This window comes from Manis pentadactyla, chromosome 5 (assembly GCF_030020395.1).
Source record: "Manis pentadactyla isolate mManPen7 chromosome 5, mManPen7.hap1, whole genome shotgun sequence".
Classification (NCBI taxonomy): domain Eukaryota; kingdom Metazoa; phylum Chordata; class Mammalia; order Pholidota; family Manidae; genus Manis; species Manis pentadactyla.
In genome coordinates, this window is record NC_080023.1 from 126,528,151 (window position 1) to 126,555,176 (window position 27,026).

Genomic DNA, 27,026 nt, shown 5'->3' on the forward strand with positions numbered 1-27,026 from the left:
GACTTGTGCGATCTGTTAGAGAGGTTGTGTGTGTGTCTGGCTCTTTGAGTTATGCACATGATGTGAGATGTGTTGACCGTGTGTGGTTGTGCTTGTTTAGTATGTCTCTTGGTGTGTGCAGTACGTAGTCTGTGCAATGAATTTCGTGTGCATTGTGAGAAGCTTTGTGCCTTGAAGGGTGTGGTGTGTGTGCTGTGGCTACTGTGATGCATGTTCATGTGTTGTGTGTGTCTTCTACGTTGTGCTCCTGTGTGAGGATATATGTGTGGTGTCTCTGTGCGTGGTTGTGCATGTAGCGTGTTTTGGGTGAAATGTGTGCTGTTTGTCTTCTCTGTTGGTTACGTGTCTTTTGCCTATGGCTTTCTGAGTGTTGTGTGTGTTTTGCGTGTGTGATTGTGATTTGTGTGTGGTTGTGTTTGAGTGGTTGAGTGTGTGTGGTTGTTATGTTTGTGATGTGAGATATGTTGTCCGTGGGTGGTTGTGCTTGTTTAGTGTGCCTCACTGTGTGTGCTCCAAGTACTCTCGCAAATGTGATTTGTGTGTTTTATGAGAAACATGTGCTCTGTAGCGTCTGGTGTGTGCCCTGTGACTGTTGTGTTGTTACCTTTTGAGTTCTGTGTGTGTGAGTGTGTGCATCGTGTAGTGGTGCCCGCGTATGGGGTGTCTGTGTGCGTTGGTGTGTGGGGTGTGTAGTGTGTACAATGTGTGCTATGTGCGTTAATTGTTGGTTGTGTGTTTTGCGTGTGGTTTTGTATGTGTTGTTTGTGTTTTGCGTGTGTGATTGTGGTACGTGTTTGGCTGTGTTTGAGAGGTTGTGTGTGTGATTGGTTGTTATGGGTGTGAGGTGAGATGTGCTATCTGTATGTGGTTTTGCTTTTGTAGTGTGCCTCGTTGAGTGTGGGGTGTGTACATGGTTAAATGTGGTTTGTGAGAATTTTGTGCCTTTATGTCCTCTGATGTTTGTGGTGTATGTTGTTTCAAATGTTGTGCTGTTTGCGTGTTGAGTTTGTGTGTGTTCTCCATATCTTTGTGTTTGTGGTTGTTTACTTGTGTTTGTTGTGGTTATTCCTCGAGTGTGTGTTGTGTGTGGCTTTATGTGTGGTATGTAGTGGTCGCGTCGGTCTGTGTGTTGTGCTGTCAATGCAGGGTGTCGTGTGTGCCATGAGTTGTGATGCTTAATTTGTGAGTGATGCTTCTGTGTGTTGCGTGATGTATTGTTCTCTGATTTGTGTATGATTTTGCATGTTGTGGTAATGTATTGATGTGATACTTTCAATGTGCGTGTCGTGTGTGCGATGTTTGTGTTGTGCATCTACTTGTGATGTGTTTTGTGTTTGTTGGGTTTTGTGTGATGTGTGAAGTGCGCTGTTTGTCTTTTGTGTCCACGGTAGGGTGTGTTTTGTGGTGTTTGCTGTGTGATTCTGTACGTGTTCTGTGTTGTGTTACATTTTGCGTGCTGTGTTATTATGTGATTTTCTCTTTGAAGTCTGTGATCTGCTGGTTTAATGTGCGTGGCGGTGTTTATGTGGTTGTGTGTGTGTTTCCTGGGTGTTGTGTTCTTTCTGTGTTGTGACTTTTGTGCATGTGATGTGTGCAGTTTGGGTACTTTGTTGTTTGTAGTGTGTGTTCTGTGTCTATTTCTCTGTGGAGTGCTGGGTGGCTGGTGCGGTTGTGGGTGTTTCTGTGTTGGGTGTTGTGTGCTTGGAGTGCGTCCTTGTGAGTTGTACGTTTGGCGTCTTTTGTACAGCGAGTTGTGTTCGTGATTGGGAATGTCATGTGGTCTGTGAATGGCTTTCCGTTTCATGTTAAATGTGGGATGTGACCGCACGTGCGTTGCGTGATGCACACCATATTGTGCTCTCAGTTGCATGCGTGTTGTGTGTGCTCTTATCTGTTTTGCGTACTATGTGCATGGTGTCATCTGTGTATTTTATGTGTTGTGTGGGATATTGTGTGTTGTGTCGGATATGCTTCGTATATATGTTGTGCCGCTTTGCACTGTGTGTTCTGTGAGGCTCTGTGTGCTGTATGTTTTCTCTGTGTTTTGCGTGAAGTGTGTAGTGTGTGAACTGTGTTTCATAAATTCGGTGTTGTTTCTGTGAGTTGTGTAGTTTTTGCATGTCATTTGGCATGTGTTTTGTGTGGTGTGTGTGCTTTGCGTGTGTGAATGTGATTTCTGCGTGGTTGTGTTTGAGAGGTTGTGTGGGTGTTTGCTTTGTTATGTGTCGTGATGTGAAATGTGTTGTCTGTGTGGTTGTTGTGCTTGTTTTAGTGTGCCTCATTGTGTGTGCTGTGTGTACTCTGTGAAATGTGGTTCGTGTGTGTTGTGAGCGATTCTGTGCCTGGATGTGTCTGGTGTGTGTCTTGTGACTTGTGCTGTTCCAGTTTGGCTCTTGTGTGTATGCGTTTTGCACAGTGCAGCCCGGGCGTGCATATGAGTGTGGGGGTGTCTGTGCTATGATAGTGTGTGTGGCTTGTAGTGGGTGAAATGTGTGCTATGTGGGCTTCTGTTGGTTGTTGTGTTTTGCATGTGGTTTTGTATGTGTACTGTGATTTGTGTTTGGCTGTGTTTGAGAGGTTGTTATGTTTGTTGGGTTGAGTTACGGGGTGTGATGTGAGATGTGTTTGTCTTTGTGCAGTTGTGCTTGTGTAGTGTGCAACATTGTGTGTGTCTGTGCGTACTCACTAACTGTGGTTCGTGTGAATTGTGTGCTTTAACCGTCCTGTGTTGTTTGCGGTGTGTGTTGTACTCTACGTTGTGCTGTGTGCGGTTGAGAGGTTCTGTGTGTAACTCTATGTATGCGTTTGTGGGTGTTTTGTTGTGGTGTGTTGTGGGTTGTTGCTTGAGTGTGTGCCGTGTGTGGCTCTATGTGTGGCATGTGGTGTTTGCGTTGTTTCTGTGTGTGTTGCACTGTTAATGCAGGTGCGTTGTGTTTTTTGTGAGATGTGATTTTAATTTCTTGTGTGTGATGCTTGTGTGTGTTGTGTGATGTGCTGTTCTGTGATTTGTGTTTGTGTTGAGTGTATTGTTCTCTGTGTGCTGCATATTGCGTGGATGTTGTGTGGTCTGTGTTTTGCAAGTTGTGTGAGATATTAATTGTGTTACGACTGATATGCTTTGTGCATGTGTTGCGCATTTGGCATTGCCCATTCTGTGAGACTCTGTGGGCTCCTATGCTTTAAGTGTGTTTGGAGTGATGTGTGTAGAGTGTGAAATGTGTGTTGCAAAAATTCGGTGTTCTTTTTCTTGTGGTTTGTGTGTTTTTTTGCATGTGGCTTCGTATGTGTTGTATATGTGGTGTGCATTTTGCATGTGTGATTGTGACTCGTGTGTGGTTGTGTTTGACAGGTTGGGTGTGTGGTTGGCTGTTCGAGTAATGAGGGTAGTTTGTGATGTGCGTACTGTGTGTGGTCATGCTTGGTCAGTGAGCCTCACTATGTGTGCGTGTTTCACTCTGAGAACCATGCTTCAAGTGTATTGTGTTGCAGTTTACGTTCTCTGTGTGTGTGGTGTTTGACGTTCAGTGTGCTGTGCTGTTCGGGTGTTGAGAGACTTCTGCATTCAAGCACACTGGAGATAGCCCCTAAAGCTTGTCCGTTTCTCCACAGGTTCGTAAACCACTGGGGGGGGGGGATCTTGTTTCCTGAGAGGGCGATAGAAGAGGATGCAAAGAGGCCTCCTCGTCCCTTTTAATAGCAATGCTCTGAAGATGCCTTTGTAGTAAAGAAGCCAGAAAACTCCTGCAGGAGAGCCTTATGCCGGACTTTTGCTGGGGAAACAATCCACCGTGCACTGAGGAGACCGTCCCTGAGAGAATACTAGGCTGCTTTCGCCGTGCATGCAATTTGCTCCTATGTGATATGGAAAACAGTAAAACTTTGCAGCAGAAGGCGGTCTTCTCTGTACGCCCTCTATGTCAAGGATGTAAGTGGGCTTCGAATAGGCCTTAGCACTAGCCAAACGGGAAGTTGCAGAACAAGATGCTTCGAAATAACAACAGTGGAGGCAAGTCAGCGTTGGATTCAGCTTACGTTTGTGAAAGAAAGGAGTGCAGGATGCCCCATTCAAGGAATCATTGAAGACTTTGCAGTGGAAGCTGAAACTGAGCTTGCAATGAGCTTTCCGTGTCTGTCCTGTGGTGTCTGCACCCAAAGCGCCTGAGTGAAGTCTGCTGTGTAGAACTCGCTTATGCTGAACAGCGGGACACTCGCTTGTGTGGCCATTAACGTGAAGCCTTGCAGAGGAAGCACGGCCTGTCAGAAATATGCGTGCATACAGTGACTTTAGCTTGGAAGTTTCGAACGTCGCTTTTTTTTGCTACCTCCTGGCTGCGTCAGAGTGTCCCCAGGTTGAGTCTGGTGGGGTATGTAAGCGCGGTCTCTCGTGCCACAGTATGAGCTTTGAAAACTAAGTGCACATTGGCTTCAGTCCCCCCAGCATCATGTCAGCAAGTGGTGCGTGCAAGCTTCTTCACAGCCTGTTGGCGGATGGGCCCTAAGCCTCAGAGCTGCTGTCCTGCAGAGAAGGCTCTGAGGCCGTCTCAGTCCAAGTGATTTGCTGCTCAGACATGTCCGGACTGACAGCGACTCCCAGGCACAAGGATACTGTGAAGAGGTCTTCTGCCCTAACTCAGGTGAAGAGGCAGTGCAAGTTGCTTTCTGCACAGCATTGAAGCAGGACGGACAGGCGTTCTGTTCAAAAGGTGAAAAGCAGGCAGCACCAGGAGCCTCTGTCAAGTAAGCTCCTCTTTATGCCTAGGGAAGCTTCATTCGAACCTGCAATGGAAATTGTTCTGGGCTAACTGTGCTCTAACTTCACGATCTAACACTCTCAGTTACATTCTCCTAACTCACACAGAGTGGAATGGCCAAACGTAGGTGGGCATGGTGTCCTCTCTGAATGCACCTTACTTCCAAGAGATACGTGTGCTGTGAATAGGACTTGCAACAAGGTATAAGGGAAGATGCTGTTGGGGCTCCTTCAGCTGATCATCCTTTCATCACAACAAAGCTCTTCTCCGGGCCAGACCTGCGTCAACCTGAACAAACCATGTGCAGCACGGCTCTCTCTTTGTGATCTGCAGGGAGAAAGAATCCTTTGCCATGATTCTAAAGCAAAATGCTTAAGTGCAGTCCTTAGACCTCTGCATTCAAGCACACTGAAGAAAGCCTTTCGTGCTTGGCTGTTTTCTCCACAGGTTTGGAATCATCCGGGAGATCCTTGTTTCCTGGGGGTGCTACAAAGAGGACGCACAGAACCGGAGTGTCCTGGTGAGTAAAAGCATAGCCCTGAAGATGCCTTTGTCGTAAAGTGTCAGGAACTGCTGCAGGAGAGCCTTATGCCAGACTCTGCTGGAGAAACAGTCCACCGTGCACTGAGGAGACCTTCCCTGAGCGAATACTCTGCTAGTTTCCCCTTACATGCTACTTGCTCCTATGTGATACAGAAAACTTAGTTAACATGGCAGTAGAAGGCTAAGCACCTGATCTCTTTTGTGTTTTTTGGGTTTGTTGTGCGTGTGGTGTGCTGTATGTGTTTTTGGTATTCGGCAGTGAGTGATTTGTGGTGTTTTCTTGTGATTCTGTGTGTATTCTCTGTTCTGGTCCGCTGTGTGTGATGTGTTCATGTGTGTTTTGCGTTGTGTTATCTATGGTCTGTGGGTCTCGCTTCTTTCCTGTGTGTTGTTGTGTGTTGTCCGTGTTGTGTCTATTTTATATGCCATATGTGTGGTATAGGTTCCTTACTGCTTGTTGAGTACACTGTTCTGTGTATTTTTCACCGTGTGGTGTGTGATGCTTGATGCTGGAATTTGTGAGTTGTGTTGTGTGTGTTGAGTGGTTCTTTGTGCATTGTATATTTTGCCCTTCCTGATGAGTTATCTGTTGACTGTTGTACACGTTTTGTGTTTGGTGTGTGGCTTCCAGTCTATTGTGTAGTGTGAAATGTGTCTGATCTTTCTTTGGTCTGTTGTGTTATGTACAGTGTTCTGGGTTGTGTGAGCGCTGTCTATATGCCTTCTGTGTGTCACGTACTGGGTAGATGTTGGCTGATCTGTGTGATTTGAGTGTTGTGTGTGATGTTGATTTAGCCTTGTGTCGCACGTGTTGTGTGCATGTGTTTGTTCTGTGTGTGTTTGTGGGTTTTGGTTCGTGATGTCTGCGTGTGCTCTGTACTGTATGCTTGCGGTTGCGTGTGTTGCGTGTGGTGCATTATATGTGCGTTGCATGTGTTTTCGTCAGCTGTGTGTGGATTTGTATGTGTTGTGTCGGTTTTGTGTGCGTGATTGTGACTTGTGCGATCTGTTAGAGAGGTTGTGTGTGTGTCTGGCTCTTTGAGTTATGCACATGATGTGAGATGTGTTGACCGTGTGTGGTTGTGCTTGTTTAGTATGTCTCTTGGTGTGTGCAGTACGTAGTCTGTGCAATGAATTTCGTGTGCATTGTGAGAAGCTTTGTGCCTTGAAGGGTGTGGTGTGTGTGCTGTGGCTACTGTGATGCATGTTCATGTGTTGTGTGTGTCTTCTACGTTGTGCTCCTGTGTGAGGATATATGTGTGGTGTCTCTGTGCGTGGTTGTGCATGTAGCGTGTTTTGGGTGAAATGTGTGCTGTTTGTCTTCTCTGTTGGTTACGTGTCTTTTGCCTATGGCTTTCTGAGTGTTGTGTGTGTTTTGCGTGTGTGATTGTGATTTGTGTGTGGTTGTGTTTGAGTGGTTGAGTGTGTGTGGTTGTTATGTTTGTGATGTGAGATATGTTGTCCGTGGGTGGTTGTGCTTGTTTAGTGTGCCTCACTGTGTGTGCTCCAAGTACTCTCGCAAATGTGATTTGTGTGTTTTATGAGAAACATGTGCTCTGTAGCGTCTGGTGTGTGCCCTGTGACTGTTGTGTTGTTACCTTTTGAGTTCTGTGTGTGTGAGTGTGTGCATCGTGTAGTGGTGCCCGCGTATGGGGTGTCTGTGTGCGTTGGTGTGTGGGGTGTGTAGTGTGTACAATGTGTGCTATGTGCGTTAATTGTTGGTTGTGTGTTTTGCGTGTGGTTTTGTATGTGTTGTTTGTGTTTTGCGTGTGTGATTGTGGTACGTGTTTGGCTGTGTTTGAGAGGTTGTGTGTGTGATTGGTTGTTATGGGTGTGAGGTGAGATGTGCTATCTGTATGTGGTTTTGCTTTTGTAGTGTGCCTCGTTGAGTGTGGGGTGTGTACATGGTTAAATGTGGTTTGTGAGAATTTTGTGCCTTTATGTCCTCTGATGTTTGTGGTGTATGTTGTTTCAAATGTTGTGCTGTTTGCGTGTTGAGTTTGTGTGTGTTCTCCATATCTTTGTGTTTGTGGTTGTTTACTTGTGTTTGTTGTGGTTATTCCTCGAGTGTGTGTTGTGTGTGGCTTTATGTGTGGTATGTAGTGGTCGCGTCGGTCTGTGTGTTGTGCTGTCAATGCAGGGTGTCGTGTGTGCCATGAGTTGTGATGCTTAATTTGTGAGTGATGCTTCTGTGTGTTGCGTGATGTATTGTTCTCTGATTTGTGTATGATTTTGCATGTTGTGGTAATGTATTGATGTGATACTTTCAATGTGCGTGTCGTGTGTGCGATGTTTGTGTTGTGCATCTACTTGTGATGTGTTTTGTGTTTGTTGGGTTTTGTGTGATGTGTGAAGTGCGCTGTTTGTCTTTTGTGTCCACGGTAGGGTGTGTTTTGTGGTGTTTGCTGTGTGATTCTGTACGTGTTCTGTGTTGTGTTACATTTTGCGTGCTGTGTTATTATGTGATTTTCTCTTTGAAGTCTGTGATCTGCTGGTTTAATGTGCGTGGCGGTGTTTATGTGGTTGTGTGTGTGTTTCCTGGGTGTTGTGTTCTTTCTGTGTTGTGACTTTTGTGCATGTGATGTGTGCAGTTTGGGTACTTTGTTGTTTGTAGTGTGTGTTCTGTGTCTATTTCTCTGTGGAGTGCTGGGTGGCTGGTGCGGTTGTGGGTGTTTCTGTGTTGGGTGTTGTGTGCTTGGAGTGCGTCCTTGTGTGTTGTACGTTTGGCGTCTTTTGTACAGCGAGTTGTGTTCGTGATTGGGAATGTCATGTGGTCTGTGAATGGCTTTCCGTTTCATGTTAAATGTGGGATGTGACCGCACGTGCGTTGCGTGATGTGCAACGTATTGTGCTCTCAGTTGCATGCGTGTTGTGTGTGCTCTTATCTGTTTTGCGTACTATGCGCATGGTGTCATCTGTGTATTTTATGTGTTGTGTGGGATATTGTGTGTTGTGTCGGATATGCTTCGTATATATGTTGTGCGCTTTGCACTGTGTGTTCTGTGAGGCTCTGTGTGCTGTATGTTTTCTGTGTTTTGCGTGAAGTGTGTAGTGTGTGAACTGTGTTTCATAAATTCGGTGTTGTTTCTGTGGTTGTGTAGTTTTTGCATGTCATTTGGCATGTGTTTTGTGTGGTGTGTGCTTTGCGTGTGTGAATGTGATTTCTGCGTGGTTGTGTTTGAGAGGTTGTGTGGGTGTTTGCTTGTTATGTGTGTGATGTGAAATGTGTTGTCTGTGTGTTGTTGTGCTTGTTTAGTGTGCCTCATTGTGTGTGCTGTGTGTACTCTGTGAAATGTGGTTCGTGTGTGTTGTGAGCGATTCTGTGCCTGGATGTGTCTGGTGTGTGTCTTGTGACTTGTGCTGTTCCAGTTTGGCTCTTGTGTGTATGCGTTTTGCACAGTGCAGCCCGGGCGTGCATATGAGTGTGGGGTGTCTGTGCATGATAGTGTGTGTGGCTTGTAGTGGGTGAAATGTGTGCTATGTGGGCTTCTGTTGGTTGTGTGTTTTGCATGTGGTTTTGTATGTGTACTGTGATTTGTGTTTGGCTGTGTTTGAGAGGTTGTTATGTTTGTTGGGTTGAGTTACGGGTGTGATGTGAGATGTGTTGTCTTTGTGCAGTTGTGCTTGTGTAGTGTGCAACATTGTGTGTGTTGTGCGTACTCACTAACTGTGGTTCGTGTGAATTGTGTGCTTTAACGTCCTGTGTTGTTTGCGGTGTGTGTTGTACTCTACGTTGTGCTGTGTGCGTGTTGAGAGGTTCTGTGTGTACTCTATGTATGCGTTTGTGGGTGTTTTGTTGTGTGTGTTGTGGTTGTTGCTTGAGTGTGTGCCGTGTGTGGCTCTATGTGTGGCATGTGGTGTTTGCGTTGTTCTGTGTGTGTTGCACTGTTAATGCAGGGCGTTGTGTTTTTTGTGAGATGTGATTTTAATTTCTGTGTGTGATGCTTGTGTGTGTTGTGTGATGTGCTGTTCTGTGATTTGTGTTTGTGTTGAGTGTATTGTTCTCTGTGTGCTGCATATTGCGTGGATGTTGTGTGGTCTGTGTTTTGCAAGTTGTGTGAGATATTAATTGTGTTACGACTGATATGCTTTGTGCATGTGTTGCGCATTTGGCATTGCCCATTCTGTGAGACTCTGTGGGCTCTATGCTTTAAGTGTGTTTGGAGTGATGTGTGTAGAGTGTGAAATGTGTGTTGCAAAAATTCGGTGTTCTTTTTCTTGTGGTTTGTGTGTTTTTTGCATGTGGCTTCGTATGTGTTGTATATGTGGTGTGCATTTTGCATGTGTGATTGTGACTCGTGTGTGGTTGTGTTTGACAGGTTGGGTGTGTGGTTGGCTGTTCGAGTAATGAGGGTAGTTTGTGATGTGCGTACTGTGTGTGGTCATGCTTGGTCAGTGAGCCTCACTATGTGTGCGTGTTCACTCTGAGAACCATGCTTCAAGTGTATTGTGTGCAGTTACGTTCTCTGTGTGTGTGGTGTTTGACGTTCAGTGTGCTGTGCTGTTCGGGTGTTGAGAGACTTCTGCATTCAAGCACACTGGAGATAGCCCCTAAAGCTTGTCCGTTTTCTCCACAGGTTCGTAAACCACTGGGGGGGGGGATCTTGTTTCCTGAGGGCGATAGAAGAGGATGCAAAGAGCCGCCTCGTCCCTTTAATAGCAATGCTCTGAAGATGCCTTTGTAGTAAAGAGCCAGAAACTCCTGCAGGAGAGCCTTATGCCGGACTTTGCTGGGGAAACAATCCACCGTGCACTGAGGAGACCGTCCCTGAGAGAATACTAGGCTGCTTTCGCCATGCATGCAATTTGCTCCTATGTGATATGGAAAACAGTAAACTTTGCAGCAGAAGGCGGTCTTCTCTGTACGCCCTCTATGTCAAGGATGTAAGTGGGCTTCGAATAGGCCTTAGCACTAGCCAAACGGGAAGTTGCAGAACAAGATGCTTCGAAATAACAACAGTGGAGGCAAGTCAGCGTTGGATTCAGCTTACGTTTGTGAAAGAAAGGAGTGCAGGATGCCCCATTCAAGGAATCATTGAAGACTTTGCAGTGGAAGCTGAAACTGAGCTTGCAATGAGCTTTCCGTGTCTGTCCTGTGGTGTCTGCACCCAAAGCGCCTGAGTGAAGTCTGCTGTGTAGAACTCGCTTATGCTGAACAGCGGACACTCGCTTGTGTGGCCATTAACGTGAAGCCTTGCAGAGGAAGCACGGCTGTCAGAAATATGCGTGCATACAGTGACTTTAGCTTGGAAGTTTCGAACGTCGCTTTTTTCTGCTACCTCCTGGCTGCGTCAGAGTGTCCCAGGTTGGTCTGTGGGGTATGTAAGCCGGTCTCTCGTGCCACAGTATGAGCTTTGAAAACTAAGTGCACATTGGCTTCAGTCCCCCAGCATCATGTCAGCAAGTGGTGCGTGCAAGCTTCTTCACAGCCTGTTGGCGGATGGGCCCTAAGCCTCAGAGCTGCTGTCCTGCAGAGAAGGCTCTGAGGCCGTCTCAGTCCAAGTGATTTGCTGCTCAGACATGTCCGGACTGACAGCGAAGCACTGCTGTGTCAAGGCGAGCTTCTTATATATGCTTGTACTCCCAGGCACAAGGATACTGTGAAGAGGTCTTCTGCCCTAACTCAGGTGAAGAGGCAGTGCAAGTTGCTTTCTGCACAGCATTGAAGCAGGACGGACAGGCGTTCTGTTCAAAAGGTGAAAAGCAGGCAGCACCAGGAGCCTCTGTCAAGTAAGCTCCTCTTTATGCCTAGGGAAGCTTCATTCGAACCTGCAATGGAAATTGTTCTGGGCTAACTGTGCTCTAACTTCACGATCTAACACTCTCAGTTACATTCTCCTAACTCACACAGAGTGGAATGGCCAAACGTAGGTGGGCATGGTGTCCTCTCTGAATGCACCTTACTTCCAAGAGATACGTGTGCTGTGAATAGGACTTGCAACAAGGTATAAGGGAAGATGCTGTTGGGGCTCCTTCAGCTGATCATCCTTTCATCACAACAAAGCTCTTCTCCGGGCCAGACCTGCGTCAACCTGAACAAACCATGTGCAGCACGGCTCTCTCTTTGTGATCTGCAGGGAGAAAGAATCCTTTGCCATGATTCTAAAGCAAAATGCTTAAGTGCAGTCCTTAGACCTCTGCATTCAAGCACACTGAAGAAAGCCTTTCGTGCTTGGCTGTTTTCTCCACAGGTTTGGAATCATCCGGGAGATCCTTGTTTCCTGGGGGTGCTACAAAGAGGACGCACAGAACCGGAGTGTCCTGGTGAGTAAAAGCATAGCCCTGAAGATGCCTTTGTCGTAAAGTGTCAGGAACTGCTGCAGGAGAGCCTTATGCCAGACTCTGCTGGAGAAACAGTCCACCGTGCACTGAGGAGACCTTCCCTGAGCGAATACTCTGCTAGTTTCCCCTTACATGCTACTTGCTCCTATGTGATACAGAAAACTTAGTTAACATGGCAGTAGAAGGCTAAGCACCTGATCTCTTTTGTGTTTTTTGGGTTTGTTGTGCGTGTGGTGTGCTGTATGTGTTTTTGGTATTCGGCAGTGAGTGATTTGTGGTGTTTTCTTGTGATTCTGTGTGTATTCTCTGTTCTGGTCCGCTGTGTGTGATGTGTTCATGTGTGTTTTGCGTTGTGTTATCTATGGTCTGTGGGTCTCGCTTCTTTCCTGTGTGTTGTTGTGTGTTGTCCGTGTTGTGTCTATTTTATATGCCATATGTGTGGTATAGGTTCCTTACTGCTTGTTGAGTACACTGTTCTGTGTATTTTTCACCGTGTGGTGTGTGATGCTTGATGCTGGAATTTGTGAGTTGTGTTGTGTGTGTTGAGTGGTTCTTTGTGCATTGTATATTTTGCCCTTCCTGATGAGTTATCTGTTGACTGTTGTACACGTTTTGTGTTTGGTGTGTGGCTTCCAGTCTATTGTGTAGTGTGAAATGTGTCTGATCTTTCTTTGGTCTGTTGTGTTATGTACAGTGTTCTGGGTTGTGTGAGCGCTGTCTATATGCCTTCTGTGTGTCACGTACTGGGTAGATGTTGGCTGATCTGTGTGATTTGAGTGTTGTGTGTGATGTTGATTTAGCCTTGTGTCGCACGTGTTGTGTGCATGTGTTTGTTCTGTGTGTGTTTGTGGGTTTTGGTTCGTGATGTCTGCGTGTGCTCTGTACTGTATGCTTGCGGTTGCGTGTGTTGCGTGTGGTGCATTATATGTGCGTTGCATGTGTTTTCGTCAGCTGTGTGTGGATTTGTATGTGTTGTGTCGGTTTTGTGTGCGTGATTGTGACTTGTGCGATCTGTTAGAGAGGTTGTGTGTGTGTCTGGCTCTTTGAGTTATGCACATGATGTGAGATGTGTTGACCGTGTGTGGTTGTGCTTGTTTAGTATGTCTCTTGGTGTGTGCAGTACGTAGTCTGTGCAATGAATTTCGTGTGCATTGTGAGAAGCTTTGTGCCTTGAAGGGTGTGGTGTGTGTGCTGTGGCTACTGTGATGCATGTTCATGTGTTGTGTGTGTCTTCTACGTTGTGCTCCTGTGTGAGGATATATGTGTGGTGTCTCTGTGCGTGGTTGTGCATGTAGCGTGTTTTGGGTGAAATGTGTGCTGTTTGTCTTCTCTGTTGGTTACGTGTCTTTTGCCTATGGCTTTCTGAGTGTTGTGTGTGTTTTGCGTGTGTGATTGTGATTTGTGTGTGGTTGTGTTTGAGTGGTTGAGTGTGTGTGGTTGTTATGTTTGTGATGTGAGATATGTTGTCCGTGGGTGGTTGTGCTTGTTTAGTGTGCCTCACTGTGTGTGCTCCAAGTACTCTCGCAAATGTGATTTGTGTGTTTTATGAGAAACATGTGCTCTGTAGCGTCTGGTGTGTGCCCTGTGACTGTTGTGTTGTTACCTTTTGAGTTCTGTGTGTGTGAGTGTGTGCATCGTGTAGTGGTGCCCGCGTATGGGGTGTCTGTGTGCGTTGGTGTGTGGGGTGTGTAGTGTGTACAATGTGTGCTATGTGCGTTAATTGTTGGTTGTGTGTTTTGCGTGTGGTTTTGTATGTGTTGTTTGTGTTTTGCGTGTGTGATTGTGGTACGTGTTTGGCTGTGTTTGAGAGGTTGTGTGTGTGATTGGTTGTTATGGGTGTGAGGTGAGATGTGCTATCTGTATGTGGTTTTGCTTTTGTAGTGTGCCTCGTTGAGTGTGGGGTGTGTACATGGTTAAATGTGGTTTGTGAGAATTTTGTGCCTTTATGTCCTCTGATGTTTGTGGTGTATGTTGTTTCAAATGTTGTGCTGTTTGCGTGTTGAGTTTGTGTGTGTTCTCCATATCTTTGTGTTTGTGGTTGTTTACTTGTGTTTGTTGTGGTTATTCCTCGAGTGTGTGTTGTGTGTGGCTTTATGTGTGGTATGTAGTGGTCGCGTCGGTCTGTGTGTTGTGCTGTCAATGCAGGGTGTCGTGTGTGCCATGAGTTGTGATGCTTAATTTGTGTGTGATGCTTCTGTGTGTTGCGTGACGTAGTGTTCTCTGATTTGTGTATGATTTTGCATGTGGTAATGTATTGATGTGATACTTTCAATGTGCGTGTCGTGTGTGCGATGTTTGTGTTGTGCATCTTCCTGTGATGTGTTTTGTGTTTGTTGGGTTTTGTGTGATGTGTGAAGTGCGCTGTTTGTCTTTTGTGTCCACGGTAGGGTGTGTTTTGTGGTGTTTGTTGTGTGATTCTGTGCGTATTCTGCGTTGTGTTACAATTTGCGTGCTGTGTTATTATGTGATTTTCTCTTTGAAGTCTGTGATCTGCTGGTTTAATGTGCGTGGCGGTGTTTATGTGGTTGTGTGTGTGTTTCCTGGGTGTTGTGTTCTTTCTGTGTTGTGACTTTTGTGCATGTGATGTGTGCAGTTTGGGTACTTTGTTGTTTGTAGTGTGTGTTCTGTGTCTATTTCTCTGTGGAGTGCTGGGTGGCTGGTGCGGTTGTGGGTGTTTCTGTGTTGGGTGTTGTGTGCTTGGAGTGCGTCCTTGTGTGTTGTACGTTTGGCGTCTTTTGTACAGCGAGTTGTGTTCGTGATTGGGAATGTCATGTGGTCTGTGAATGGCTTTCCGTTTCATGTTAAATGTGGGATGTGACCGCACGTGCGTTGCGTGATGTGCAACGTATTGTGCTCTCAGTTGCATGCGTGTTGTGTGTGCTCTTATCTGTTTTGCGTACTATGTGCATGGTGTCATCTGTGTATTTTATGTGTTGTGTGGGATATTGTGTGTTGTGTCGGATATGCTTCGTATATATGTTGTGCGCTTTGCACTGTGTGTTCTGTGAGGCTCTGTGTGCTGTATGTTTTCTGTGTTTTGCGTGAAGTGTGTAGTGTGTGAACTGTGTTTCATAAATTCGGTGTTGTTTCTGTGGTTGTGTAGTTTTTGCATGTCATTTGGCATGTGTTTTGTGTGGTGTGTGCTTTGCGTGTGTGAATGTGATTTCTGCGTGGTTGTGTTTGAGAGGTTGTGTGGGTGTTTGCTTGTTATGTGTGTGATGTGAAATGTGTTGTCTGTGTGTTGTTGTGCTTGTTTAGTGTGCCTCATTGTGTGTGCTGTGTGTACTCTGTGAAATGTGGTTCGTGTGTGTTGTGAGCGATTCTGTGCCTGGATGTGTCTGGTGTGTGTCTTGTGACTTGTGCTGTTCCAGTTTGGCTCTTGTGTGTATGCGTTTTGCACAGTGCAGCCCGGGCGTGCATATGAGTGTGGGGTGTCTGTGCATGATAGTGTGTGTGGCTTGTAGTGGGTGAAATGTGTGCTATGTGGGCTTCTGTTGGTTGTGTGTTTTGCATGTGGTTTTGTATGTGTACTGTGATTTGTGTTTGGCTGTGTTTGAGAGGTTGTTATGTTTGTTGGGTTGAGTTACGGGTGTGATGTGAGATGTGTTGTCTTTGTGCAGTTGTGCTTGTGTAGTGTGCAACATTGTGTGTGTTGTGCGTACTCACTAACTGTGGTTCGTGTGAATTGTGTGCTTTAACGTCCTGTGTTGTTTGCGGTGTGTGTTGTACTCTACGTTGTGCTGTGTGCGTGTTGAGAGGTTCTGTGTGTACTCTATGTATGCGTTTGTGGGTGTTTTGTTGTGTGTGTTGTGGTTGTTGCTTGAGTGTGTGCCGTGTGTGGCTCTATGTGTGGCATGTGGTGTTTGCGTTGTTCTGTGTGTGTTGCACTGTTAATGCAGGGCGTTGTGTTTTTTGTGAGATGTGATTTTAATTTCTGTGTGTGATGCTTGTGTGTGTTGTGTGATGTGCTGTTCTGTGATTTGTGTTTGTGTTGAGTGTATTGTTCTCTGTGTGCTGCATATTGCGTGGATGTTGTGTGGTCTGTGTTTTGCAAGTTGTGTGAGATATTAATTGTGTTACGACTGATATGCTTTGTGCATGTGTTGCGCATTTGGCATTGCCCATTCTGTGAGACTCTGTGGGCTCTATGCTTTAAGTGTGTTTGGAGTGATGTGTGTAGAGTGTGAAATGTGTGTTGCAAAAATTCGGTGTTCTTTTTCTTGTGGTTTGTGTGTTTTTTGCATGTGGCTTCGTATGTGTTGTATATGTGGTGTGCATTTTGCATGTGTGATTGTGACTCGTGTGTGGTTGTGTTTGACAGGTTGGGTGTGTGGTTGGCTGTTCGAGTAATGAGGGTAGTTTGTGATGTGCGTACTGTGTGTGGTCATGCTTGGTCAGTGAGCCTCACTATGTGTGCGTGTTCACTCTGAGAACCATGCTTCAAGTGTATTGTGTGCAGTTACGTTCTCTGTGTGTGTGGTGTTTGCCGTTCAGTGTGCTGTGCTGTTCGGGTGTTGAGAGACTTCTGCATTCAAGCACACTGGAGATAGCCCCTAATGCTTGTCCGTTTTCTCCACAGGTTCGTAAACCACTGGGGTGGGGATCTTGTTTCCTGAGGGCGATAGAAGAGGATGCAAAGAGCCGCCTCGTCCCTTTAATAGCAATGCTCTGAAGATGCCTTTGTAGTAAAGAGCCAGAAACTCCTGCAGGAGAGCCTTATGCCGGACTTTGCTGGGGAAACAATCCACCGTGCACTGAGGAGACCGTCCCTGAGAGAATACTAGGCTGCTTTCGCCGTGCATGCAATTTGCTCCTATGTGATATGGAAAACAGTAAACTTTGCAGCAGAAGGCGGTCTTCTCTGTACGCCCTCTATGTCAAGGATGTAAGTGGGCTTCGAATAGGCCTTAGCACTAGCCAAACGGGAAGTTGCAGAACAAGATGCTTCGAAATAACAACAGTGGAGGCAAGTCAGCGTTGGATTCAGCTTACGTTTGTGAAAGAAAGGAGTGCAGGATGCCCCATTCAAGGAATCATTGAAGACTTTGCAGTGGAAGCTGAAACTGAGCTTGCAATGAGCTTTCCGTGTCTGTCCTGTGGTGTCTGCACCCAAAGCGCCTGAGTGAAGTCTGCTGTGTAGAACTCGCTTATGCTGAACAGCGGACACTCGCTTGTGTGGCCATTAACGTGAAGCCTTGCAGAGGAAGCACGGCTGTCAGAAATATGCGTGCATACAGTGACTTTAGCTTGGAAGTTTCGAACGTCGCTTTTTTTTGCTACCTCCTGGCTGCGTCAGAGTGTCCCAGGTTGGTCTGTGGGGTATGTAAGCCGGTCTCTCGTGCCACAGTATGAGCTTTGAAAACTAAGTGCACATTGGCTTCAGTCCCCCAGCATCATGTCAGCAAGTGGTGCGTGCAAGCTTCTTCACAGCCTGTTGGCGGATGGGCCCTAAGCCTCAGAGCTGCTGTCCTGCAGAGAAGGCTCTGAGGCCGTCTCAGTCCAAGTGATTTGCTGCTCAGACATGTCCGGACTGACAGCGAAGCACTGCTGTGTCAAGGCGAGCTTCTTATATATGCTTGTACTCCCAGGCACAAGGATACTGTGAAGAGGTCTTCTGCCCTAACTCAGGTGAAGAGGCAGTGCAAGTTGCTTTCTGCACAGCATTGAAGCAGGACGGACAGGCGTTCTGTTCAAAAGGTGAAAAGCAGGCAGCACCAGGAGCCTCTGTCAAGTAAGCTCCTCTTTATGCCTAGGGAAGCTTCATTCGAACCTGCAATGGAAATTGTTCTGGGCTAACTGTGCTCTAACTTCACGATCTAACACTCTCAGTTACATTCTCCTAACTCACACAGAGTGGAATGGCCAAACGTAGGTGGGCATGGTGTCCTCTCTGAATGCACCTTACTTCCAAGAGATACGTGTGCTGTGAATAGGACTTGCAACAAGGTATAAGGGAAGATGCTGTTGGGGCTCCTTCAGCTGATCATCCTTTCATCACAACAAAGCTCTTCTCCGGGCCAGACCTGCGTCAACCTGAACAAACCATGTGCAGCACGGCTCTCTCTTTGTGATCTGCAGGGAGAAAGAATCCTTTGCCATGATTCTAAAGCAAAATGCTTAAGTGCAGTCCTTAGACCTCTGCATTCAAGCACACTGAAGAAAGCCTTTCGTGCTTGGCTGTTTTCTCCACAGGTTTGGAATCATCCGGGAGATCCTTGTTTCCTGGGGGTGCTACAAAGAGGACGCACAGAACCGGAGTGTCCTGGTGAGTAAAAGCATAGCCCTGAAGATGCCTTTGTCGTAAAGTGTCAGGAACTGCTGCAGGAGAGCCTTATGCCAGACTCTGCTGGAGAAACAGTCCACCGTGCACTGAGGAGACCTTCCCTGAGCGAATACTCTGCTAGTTTCCCCTTACATGCTACTTGCTCCTATGTGATACAGAAAACTTAGTTAACATGGCAGTAGAAGGCTAAGCACCTGATCTCTTTTTGTGTTTTTTGGGTTTGTTGTGCGTGTGGTGTGCTGTATGTGTTTTTGGTATTCGGCAGTGAGTGATTTGTGGTGTTTTCTTGTGATTCTGTGTGTATTCTCTGTTCTGGTCCGCTGTGTGTGATGTGTTCATGTGTGTTTTGCGTTGTGTTATCTATGGTCTGTGGGTCTCGCTTCTTTCCTGTGTGTTGTTGTGTGTTGTCCGTGTTGTGTCTATTTTATATGCCATATGTGTGGTATAGGTTCCTTACTGCTTGTTGAGTACACTGTTCTGTGTATTTTTCACCGTGTGGTGTGTGATGCTTGATGCTGGAATTTGTGAGTTGTGTTGTGTGTGTTGAGTGGTTCTTTGTGCATTGTATATTTTGCCCTTCCTGATGAGTTATCTGTTGACTGTTGTACACGTTTTGTGTTTGGTGTGTGGCTTCCAGTCTATTGTGTAGTGTGAAATGTGTCTGATCTTTCTTTGGTCTGTTGTGTTATGTACAGTGTTCTGGGTTGTGTGAGCGCTGTCTATATGCCTTCTGTGTGTCACGTACTGGGTAGATGTTGGCTGATCTGTGTGATTTGAGTGTTGTGTGTGATGTTGATTTAGCCTTGTGTCGCACGTGTTGTGTGCATGTGTTTGTTCTGTGTGTGTTTGTGGGTTTTGGTTCGTGATGTCTGCGTGTGCTCTGTACTGTATGCTTGCGGTTGCGTGTGTTGCGTGTGGTGCATTATATGTGCGTTGCATGTGTTTTCGTCAGCTGTGTGTGGATTTGTATGTGTTGTGTCGGTTTTGTGTGCGTGATTGTGACTTGTGCGATCTGTTAGAGAGGTTGTGTGTGTGTCTGGCTCTTTGAGTTATGCACATGATGTGAGATGTGTTGACCGTGTGTGGTTGTGCTTGTTTAGTATGTCTCTTGGTGTGTGCAGTACGTAGTCTGTGCAATGAATTTCGTGTGCATTGTGAGAAGCTTTGTGCCTTGAAGGGTGTGGTGTGTGTGCTGTGGCTACTGTGATGCATGTTCATGTGTTGTGTGTGTCTTCTACGTTGTGCTCCTGTGTGAGGATATATGTGTGGTGTCTCTGTGCGTGGTTGTGCATGTAGCGTGTTTTGGGTGAAATGTGTGCTGTTTGTCTTCTCTGTTGGTTACGTGTCTTTTGCCTATGGCTTTCTGAGTGTTGTGTGTGTTTTGCGTGTGTGATTGTGATTTGTGTGTGGTTGTGTTTGAGTGGTTGAGTGTGTGTGGTTGTTATGTTTGTGATGTGAGATATGTTGTCCGTGGGTGGTTGTGCTTGTTTAGTGTGCCTCACTGTGTGTGCTCCAAGTACTCTCGCAAATGTGATTTGTGTGTTTTATGAGAAACATGTGCTCTGTAGCGTCTGGTGTGTGCCCTGTGACTGTTGTGTTGTTACCTTTTGAGTTCTGTGTGTGTGAGTGTGTGCATCGTGTAGTGGTGCCCGCGTATGGGGTGTCTGTGTGCGTTGGTGTGTGGGGTGTGTAGTGTGTACAATGTGTGCTATGTGCGTTAATTGTTGGTTGTGTGTTTTGCGTGTGGTTTTGTATGTGTTGTTTGTGTTTTGCGTGTGTGATTGTGGTACGTGTTTGGCTGTGTTTGAGAGGTTGTGTGTGTGATTGGTTGTTATGGGTGTGAGGTGAGATGTGCTATCTGTATGTGGTTTTGCTTTTGTAGTGTGCCTCGTTGAGTGTGGGGTGTGTACATGGTTAAATGTGGTTTGTGAGAATTTTGTGCCTTTATGTCCTCTGATGTTTGTGGTGTATGTTGTTTCAAATGTTGTGCTGTTTGCGTGTTGAGTTTGTGTGTGTTCTCCATATCTTTGTGTTTGTGGTTGTTTACTTGTGTTTGTTGTGGTTATTCCTCGAGTGTGTGTTGTGTGTGGCTTTATGTGTGGTATGTAGTGGTCGCGTCGGTCTGTGTGTTGTGCTGTCAATGCAGGGTGTCGTGTGTGCCATGAGTTGTGATGCTTAATTTGTGAGTGATGCTTCTGTGTGTTGCGTGACGTATTGTTCTCTGATTTGTGTATGATTTTGCATGTTGTGGTAATGTATTGATGTGATACTTTCAATGTGCGTGTCGTGTGTGCGATGTTTGTGTTGTGCATCTACTTGTGATGTGTTTTGTGTTTGTTAGGTTTTGTGTGATGTGTGAAGTGCGCTGTTTGTCTTTTGTGTCCACGGTAGGGTGTGTTTTGTGGTGTTTGCTGTGTGATTCTGTACGTGTTCTGTGTTGTGTTACATTTTGCGTGCTGTGTTATTATGTGATTTTCTCTTTGAAGTCTGTGATCTGCTGGTTTAATGTGCGTGGCGGTGTTTATGTGGTTGTGTGTGTGTTTCCTGGGTGTTGTGTTCTTTCTGTGTTGTGACTTTTGTGCATGTGATGTGTGCAGTTTGGGTACTTTGTTGTTTGTAGTGTGTGTTCTGTGTCTATTTCTCTGTGGAGTGCTGGGTGGCTGGTGCGGTTGTGGGTGTTTCTGTGTTGGGTGTTGTGTGCTTGGAGTGCGTCCTTGTGTGTTGTACGTTTGGCGTCTTTTGTACAGCGAGTTGTGTTCGTGATTGGGAATGTCATGTGGTCTGTGAATGGCTTTCCGTTTCATGTTAAATGTGGGATGTGACCGCACGTGCGTTGCGTGATGTGCAACGTATTGTGCTCTCAGTTGCATGCGTGTTGTGTGTGCTCTTATCTGTTTTGCGTACTATGTGCATGGTGTCATCTGTGTATTTTATGTGTTGTGTGGGATATTGTGTGTTGTGTCGGATATGCTTCGTATATATGTTGTGCGCTTTGCACTGTGTGTTCTGTGAGGCTCTGTGTGCTGTATGTTTTCTGTGTTTTGCGTGAAGTGTGTAGTGTGTGAACTGTGTTTCATAAATTCGGTGTTGTTTCTGTGGTTGTGTAGTTTTTGCATGTCATTTGGCATGTGTTTTGTGTGGTGTGTGCTTTGCGTGTGTGAATGTGATTTCTGCGTGGTTGTGTTTGAGAGGTTGTGTGGGTGTTTGCTTGTTATGTGTGTGATGTGAAATGTGTTGTCTGTGTGTTGTTGTGCTTGTTTAGTGTGCCTCATTGTGTGTGCTGTGTGTACTCTGTGAAATGTGGTTCGTGTGTGTTGTGAGCGATTCTGTGCCTGGATGTGTCTGGTGTGTGTCTTGTGACTTGTGCTGTTCCAGTTTGGCTCTTGTGTGTATGCGTTTTGCACAGTGCAGCCCGGGCGTGCATATGAGTGTGGGGTGTCTGTGCATGATAGTGTGTGTGGCTTGTAGTGGGTGAAATGTGTGCTATGTGGGCTTCTGTTGGTTGTGTGTTTTGCATGTGGTTTTGTATGTGTACTGTGATTTGTGTTTGGCTGTGTTTGAGAGGTTGTTATGTTTGTTGGGTTGAGTTACGGGTGTGATGTGAGATGTGTTGTCTTTGTGCAGTTGTGCTTGTGTAGTGTGCAACATTGTGTGTGTTGTGCGTACTCACTAACTGTGGTTCGTGTGAATTGTGTGCTTTAACGTCCTGTGTTGTTTGCGGTGTGTGTTGTACTCTACGTTGTGCTGTGTGCGTGTTGAGAGGTTCTGTGTGTACTCTATGTATGCGTTTGTGGGTGTTTTGTTGTGTGTGTTGTGGTTGTTGCTTGAGTGTGTGCCGTGTGTGGCTCTATGTGTGGCATGTGGTGTTTGCGTTGTTCTGTGTGTGTTGCACTGTTAATGCAGGGCGTTGTGTTTTTTGTGAGATGTGATTTTAATTTCTGTGTGTGATGCTTGTGTGTGTTGTGTGATGTGCTGTTCTGTGATTTGTGTTTGTGTTGAGTGTATTGTTCTCTGTGTGCTGCATATTGCGTGGATGTTGTGTGGTCTGTGTTTTGCAAGTTGTGTGAGATATTAATTGTGTTACGACTGATATGCTTTGTGCATGTGTTGCGCATTTGGCATTGCCCATTCTGTGAGACTCTGTGGGCTCTATGCTTTAAGTGTGTTTGGAGTGATGTGTGTAGAGTGTGAAATGTGTGTTGCAAAAATTCGGTGTTCTTTTTCTTGTGGTTTGTGTGTTTTTTGCATGTGGCTTCGTATGTGTTGTATATGTGGTGTGCATTTTGCATGTGTGATTGTGACTCGTGTGTGGTTGTGTTTGACAGGTTGGGTGTGTGGTTGGCTGTTCGAGTAATGAGGGTAGTTTGTGATGTGCGTACTGTGTGTGGTCATGCTTGGTCAGTGAGCCTCACTATGTGTGCGTGTTCACTCTGAGAACCATGCTTCAAGTGTATTGTGTGCAGTTACGTTCTCTGTGTGTGTGGTGTTTGCCGTTCAGTGTGCTGTGCTGTTCGGGTGTTGAGAGACTTCTGCATTCAAGCACACTGGAGATAGCCCCTAATGCTTGTCCGTTTTCTCCACAGGTTCGTAAACCACTGGGGTGGGGATCTTGTTTCCTGAGGGCGATAGAAGAGGATGCAAAGAGCCGCCTCGTCCCTTTAATAGCAATGCTCTGAAGATGCCTTTGTAGTAAAGAGCCAGAAACTCCTGCAGGAGAGCCTTATGCCGGACTTTGCTGGGGAAACAATCCACCGTGCACTGAGGAGACCGTCCCTGAGAGAATACTAGGCTGCTTTCGCCGTGCATGCAATTTGCTCCTATGTGATATGGAAAACAGTAAACTTTGCAGCAGAAGGCGGTCTTCTCTGTACGCCCTCTATGTCAAGGATGTAAGTGGGCTTCGAATAGGCCTTAGCACTAGCCAAACGGGAAGTTGCAGAACAAGATGCTTCGAAATAACAACAGTGGAGGCAAGTCACCGTTGGATTCAGCTTACGTTTGTGAAAGAAAGGAGTGCAGGATGCCCCATTCAAGGAATCATTGAAGACTTTGCAGTGGAAGCTGAAACTGAGCTTGCAATGAGCTTTCCGTGTCTGTCCTGTGGTGTCTGCACCCAAAGCGCCTGAGTGAAGTCTGCTGTGTAGAACTCGCTTATGCTGAACAGCGGACACTCGCTTGTGTGGCCATTAACGTGAAGCCTTGCAGAGGAAGCACGGCTGTCAGAAATATGCGTGCATACAGTGACTTTAGCTTGGAAGTTTCGAACGTCGCTTTTTTCTGCTACCTCCTGGCTGCGTCAGAGTGTCCCAGGTTGGTCTGTGGGGTATGTAAGCCGGTCTCTCGTGCCACAGTATGAGCTTTGAAAACTAAGTGCACATTGGCTTCAGTCCCCCAGCATCATGTCAGCAAGTGGTGCGTGCAAGCTTCTTCACAGCCTGTTGGCGGATGGGCCCTAAGCCTCAGAGCTGCTGTCCTGCAGAGAAGGCTCTGAGGCCGTCTCAGTCCAAGTGATTTGCTGCTCAGACATGTCCGGACTGACAGCGAAGCACTGCTGTGTCAAGGCGAGCTTCTTATATATGCTTGTACTCCCAGGCACAAGGATACTGTGAAGAGGTCTTCTGCCCTAACTCAGGTGAAGAGGCAGTGCAAGTTGCTTTCTGCACAGCATTGAAGCAGGACGGACAGGCGTTCTGTTCAAAAGGTGAAAAGCAGGCAGCACCAGGAGCCTCTGTCAAGTAAGCTCCTCTTTATGCCTAGGGAAGCTTCATTCGAACCTGCAATGGAAATTGTTCTGGGCTAACTGTGCTCTAACTTCACGATCTAACACTCTCAGTTACATTCTCCTAACTCACACAGAGTGGAATGGCCAAACGTAGGTGGGCATGGTGTCCTCTCTGAATGCACCTTACTTCCAAGAGATACGTGTGCTGTGAATAGGACTTGCAACAAGGTATAAGGGAAGATGCTGTTGGGGCTCCTTCAGCTGATCATCCTTTCATCACAACAAAGCTCTTCTCCGGGCCAGACCTGCGTCAACCTGAACAAACCATGTGCAGCACGGCTCTCTCTTTGTGATCTGCAGGGAGAAAGAATCCTTTGCCATGATTCTAAAGCAAAATGCTTAAGTGCAGTCCTTAGACCTCTGCATTCAAGCACACTGAAGAAAGCCTTTCGTGCTTGGCTGTTTTCTCCACAGGTTTGGAATCATCCGGGAGATCCTTGTTTCCTGGGGGTGCTACAAAGAGGACGCACAGAACCGGAGTGTCCTGGTGAGTAAAAGCATAGCCCTGAAGATGCCTTTGTCGTAAAGTGTCAGGAACTGCTGCAGGAGAGCCTTATGCCAGACTCTGCTGGAGAAACAGTCCACCGTGCACTGAGGAGACCTTCCCTGAGCGAATACTCTGCTAGTTTCCCCTTACATGCTACTTGCTCCTATGTGATACAGAAAACTTAGTTAACATGGCAGTAGAAGGCTAAGCACCTGATCTCTTTTTGTGTTTTTTGGGTTTGTTGTGCGTGTGGTGTGCTGTATGTGTTTTTGGTATTCGGCAGTGAGTGATTTGTGGTGTTTTCTTGTGATTCTGTGTGTATTCTCTGTTCTGGTCCGCTGTGTGTGATGTGTTCATGTGTGTTTTGCGTTGTGTTATCTATGGTCTGTGGGTCTCGCTTCTTTCCTGTGTGTTGTTGTGTGTTGTCCGTGTTGTGTCTATTTTATATGCCATATGTGTGGTATAGGTTCCTTACTGCTTGTTGAGTACACTGTTCTGTGTATTTTTCACCGTGTGGTGTGTGATGCTTGATGCTGGAATTTGTGAGTTGTGTTGTGTGTGTTGAGTGGTTCTTTGTGCATTGTATATTTTGCCCTTCCTGATGAGTTATCTGTTGACTGTTGTACACGTTTTGTGTTTGGTGTGTGGCTTCCAGTCTATTGTGTAGTGTGAAATGTGTCTGATCTTTCTTTGGTCTGTTGTGTTATGTACAGTGTTCTGGGTTGTGTGAGCGCTGTCTATATGCCTTCTGTGTGTCACGTACTGGGTAGATGTTGGCTGATCTGTGTGATTTGAGTGTTGTGTGTGATGTTGATTTAGCCTTGTGTCGCACGTGTTGTGTGCATGTGTTTGTTCTGTGTGTGTTTGTGGGTTTTGGTTCGTGATGTCTGCGTGTGCTCTGTACTGTATGCTTGCGGTTGCGTGTGTTGCGTGTGGTGCATTATAAGTGCGTTGCATGTGTTTTCGTCAGCTGTGTGTGGATTTGTATGTGTTGTGTCGGTTTTGTGTGCGTGATTGTGACTTGTGCGATCTGTTAGAGAGGTTGTGTGTGTGTCTGGCTCTTTGAGTTATGCACATGATGTGAGATGTGTTGACCGTGTGTGGTTGTGCTTGTTTAGTATGTCTCTTGGTGTGTGCAGTACGTAGTCTGTGCAATGAATTTCGTGTGCATTGTGAGAAGCTTTGTGCCTTGAAGGGTGTGGTGTGTGTGCTGTGGCTACTGTGATGCATGTTCATGTGTTGTGTGTGTCTTCTACGTTGTGCTCCTGTGTGAGGATATATGTGTGGTGTCTCTGTGCGTGGTTGTGCATGTAGCGTGTTTTGGGTGAAATGTGTGCTGTTTGTCTTCTCTGTTGGTTACGTGTCTTTTGCCTATGGCTTTCTGAGTGTTGTGTGTGTTTTGCGTGTGTGATTGTGATTTGTGTGTGGTTGTGTTTGAGTGGTTGAGTGTGTGTGGTTGTTATGTTTGTGATGTGAGATATGTTGTCCGTGGGTGGTTGTGCTTGTTTAGTGTGCCTCACTGTGTGTGCTCCAAGTACTCTCGCAAATGTGATTTGTGTGTTTTATGAGAAACATGTGCTCTGTAGCGTCTGGTGTGTGCCCTGTGACTGTTGTGTTGTTACCTTTTGAGTTCTGTGTGTGTGAGTGTGTGCATCGTGTAGTGGTGCCCGCGTATGGGGTGTCTGTGTGCGTTGGTGTGTGGGGTGTGTAGTGTGTACAATGTGTGCTATGTGCGTTAATTGTTGGTTGTGTGTTTTGCGTGTGGTTTTGTATGTGTTGTTTGTGTTTTGCGTGTGTGATTGTGGTACGTGTTTGGCTGTGTTTGAGAGGTTGTGTGTGTGATTGGTTGTTATGGGTGTGAGGTGAGATGTGCTATCTGTATGTGGTTTTGCTTTTGTAGTGTGCCTCGTTGAGTGTGGGGTGTGTACATGGTTAAATGTGGTTTGTGAGAATTTTGTGCCTTTATGTCCTCTGATGTTTGTGGTGTATGTTGTTTCAAATGTTGTGCTGTTTGCGTGTTGAGTTTGTGTGTGTTCTCCATATCTTTGTGTTTGTGGTTGTTTACTTGTGTTTGTTGTGGTTATTCCTCGAGTGTGTGTTGTGTGTGGCTTTATGTGTGGTATGTAGTGGTCGCGTCGGTCTGTGTGTTGTGCTGTCAATGCAGGGTGTCGTGTGTGCCATGAGTTGTGATGCTTAATTTGTGTGTGATGCTTCTGTGTGTTGCGTGACGTAGTGTTCTCTGATTTGTGTATGATTTTGCATGTGGTAATGTATTGATGTGATACTTTCAATGTGCGTGTCGTGTGTGCGATGTTTGTGTTGTGCATCTTCCTGTGATGTGTTTTGTGTTTGTTGGGTTTTGTGTGATGTGTGAAGTGCGCTGTTTGTCTTTTGTGTCCACGGTAGGGTGTGTTTTGTGGTGTTTGTTGTGTGATTCTGTGCGTATTCTGCGTTGTGTTACAATTTGCGTGCTGTGTTATTATGTGATTTTCTCTTTGAAGTCTGTGATCTGCTGGTTTAATGTGCGTGGCGGTGTTTATGTGGTTGTGTGTGTGTTTCCTGGGTGTTGTGTTCTTTCTGTGTTGTGACTTTTGTGCATGTGATGTGTGCAGTTTGGGTACTTTGTTGTTTGTAGTGTGTGTTCTGTGTCTATTTCTCTGTGGAGTGCTGGGTGGCTGGTGCGGTTGTGGGTGTTTCTGTGTTGGGTGTTGTGTGCTTGGAGTGCGTCCTTGTGTGTTGTACGTTTGGCGTCTTTTGTACAGCGAGTTGTGTTCGTGATTGGGAATGTCATGTGGTCTGTGAATGGCTTTCCGTTTCATGTTAAATGTGGGATGTGACCGCACGTGCGTTGCGTGATGTGCAACGTATTGTGCTCTCAGTTGCATGCGTGTTGTGTGT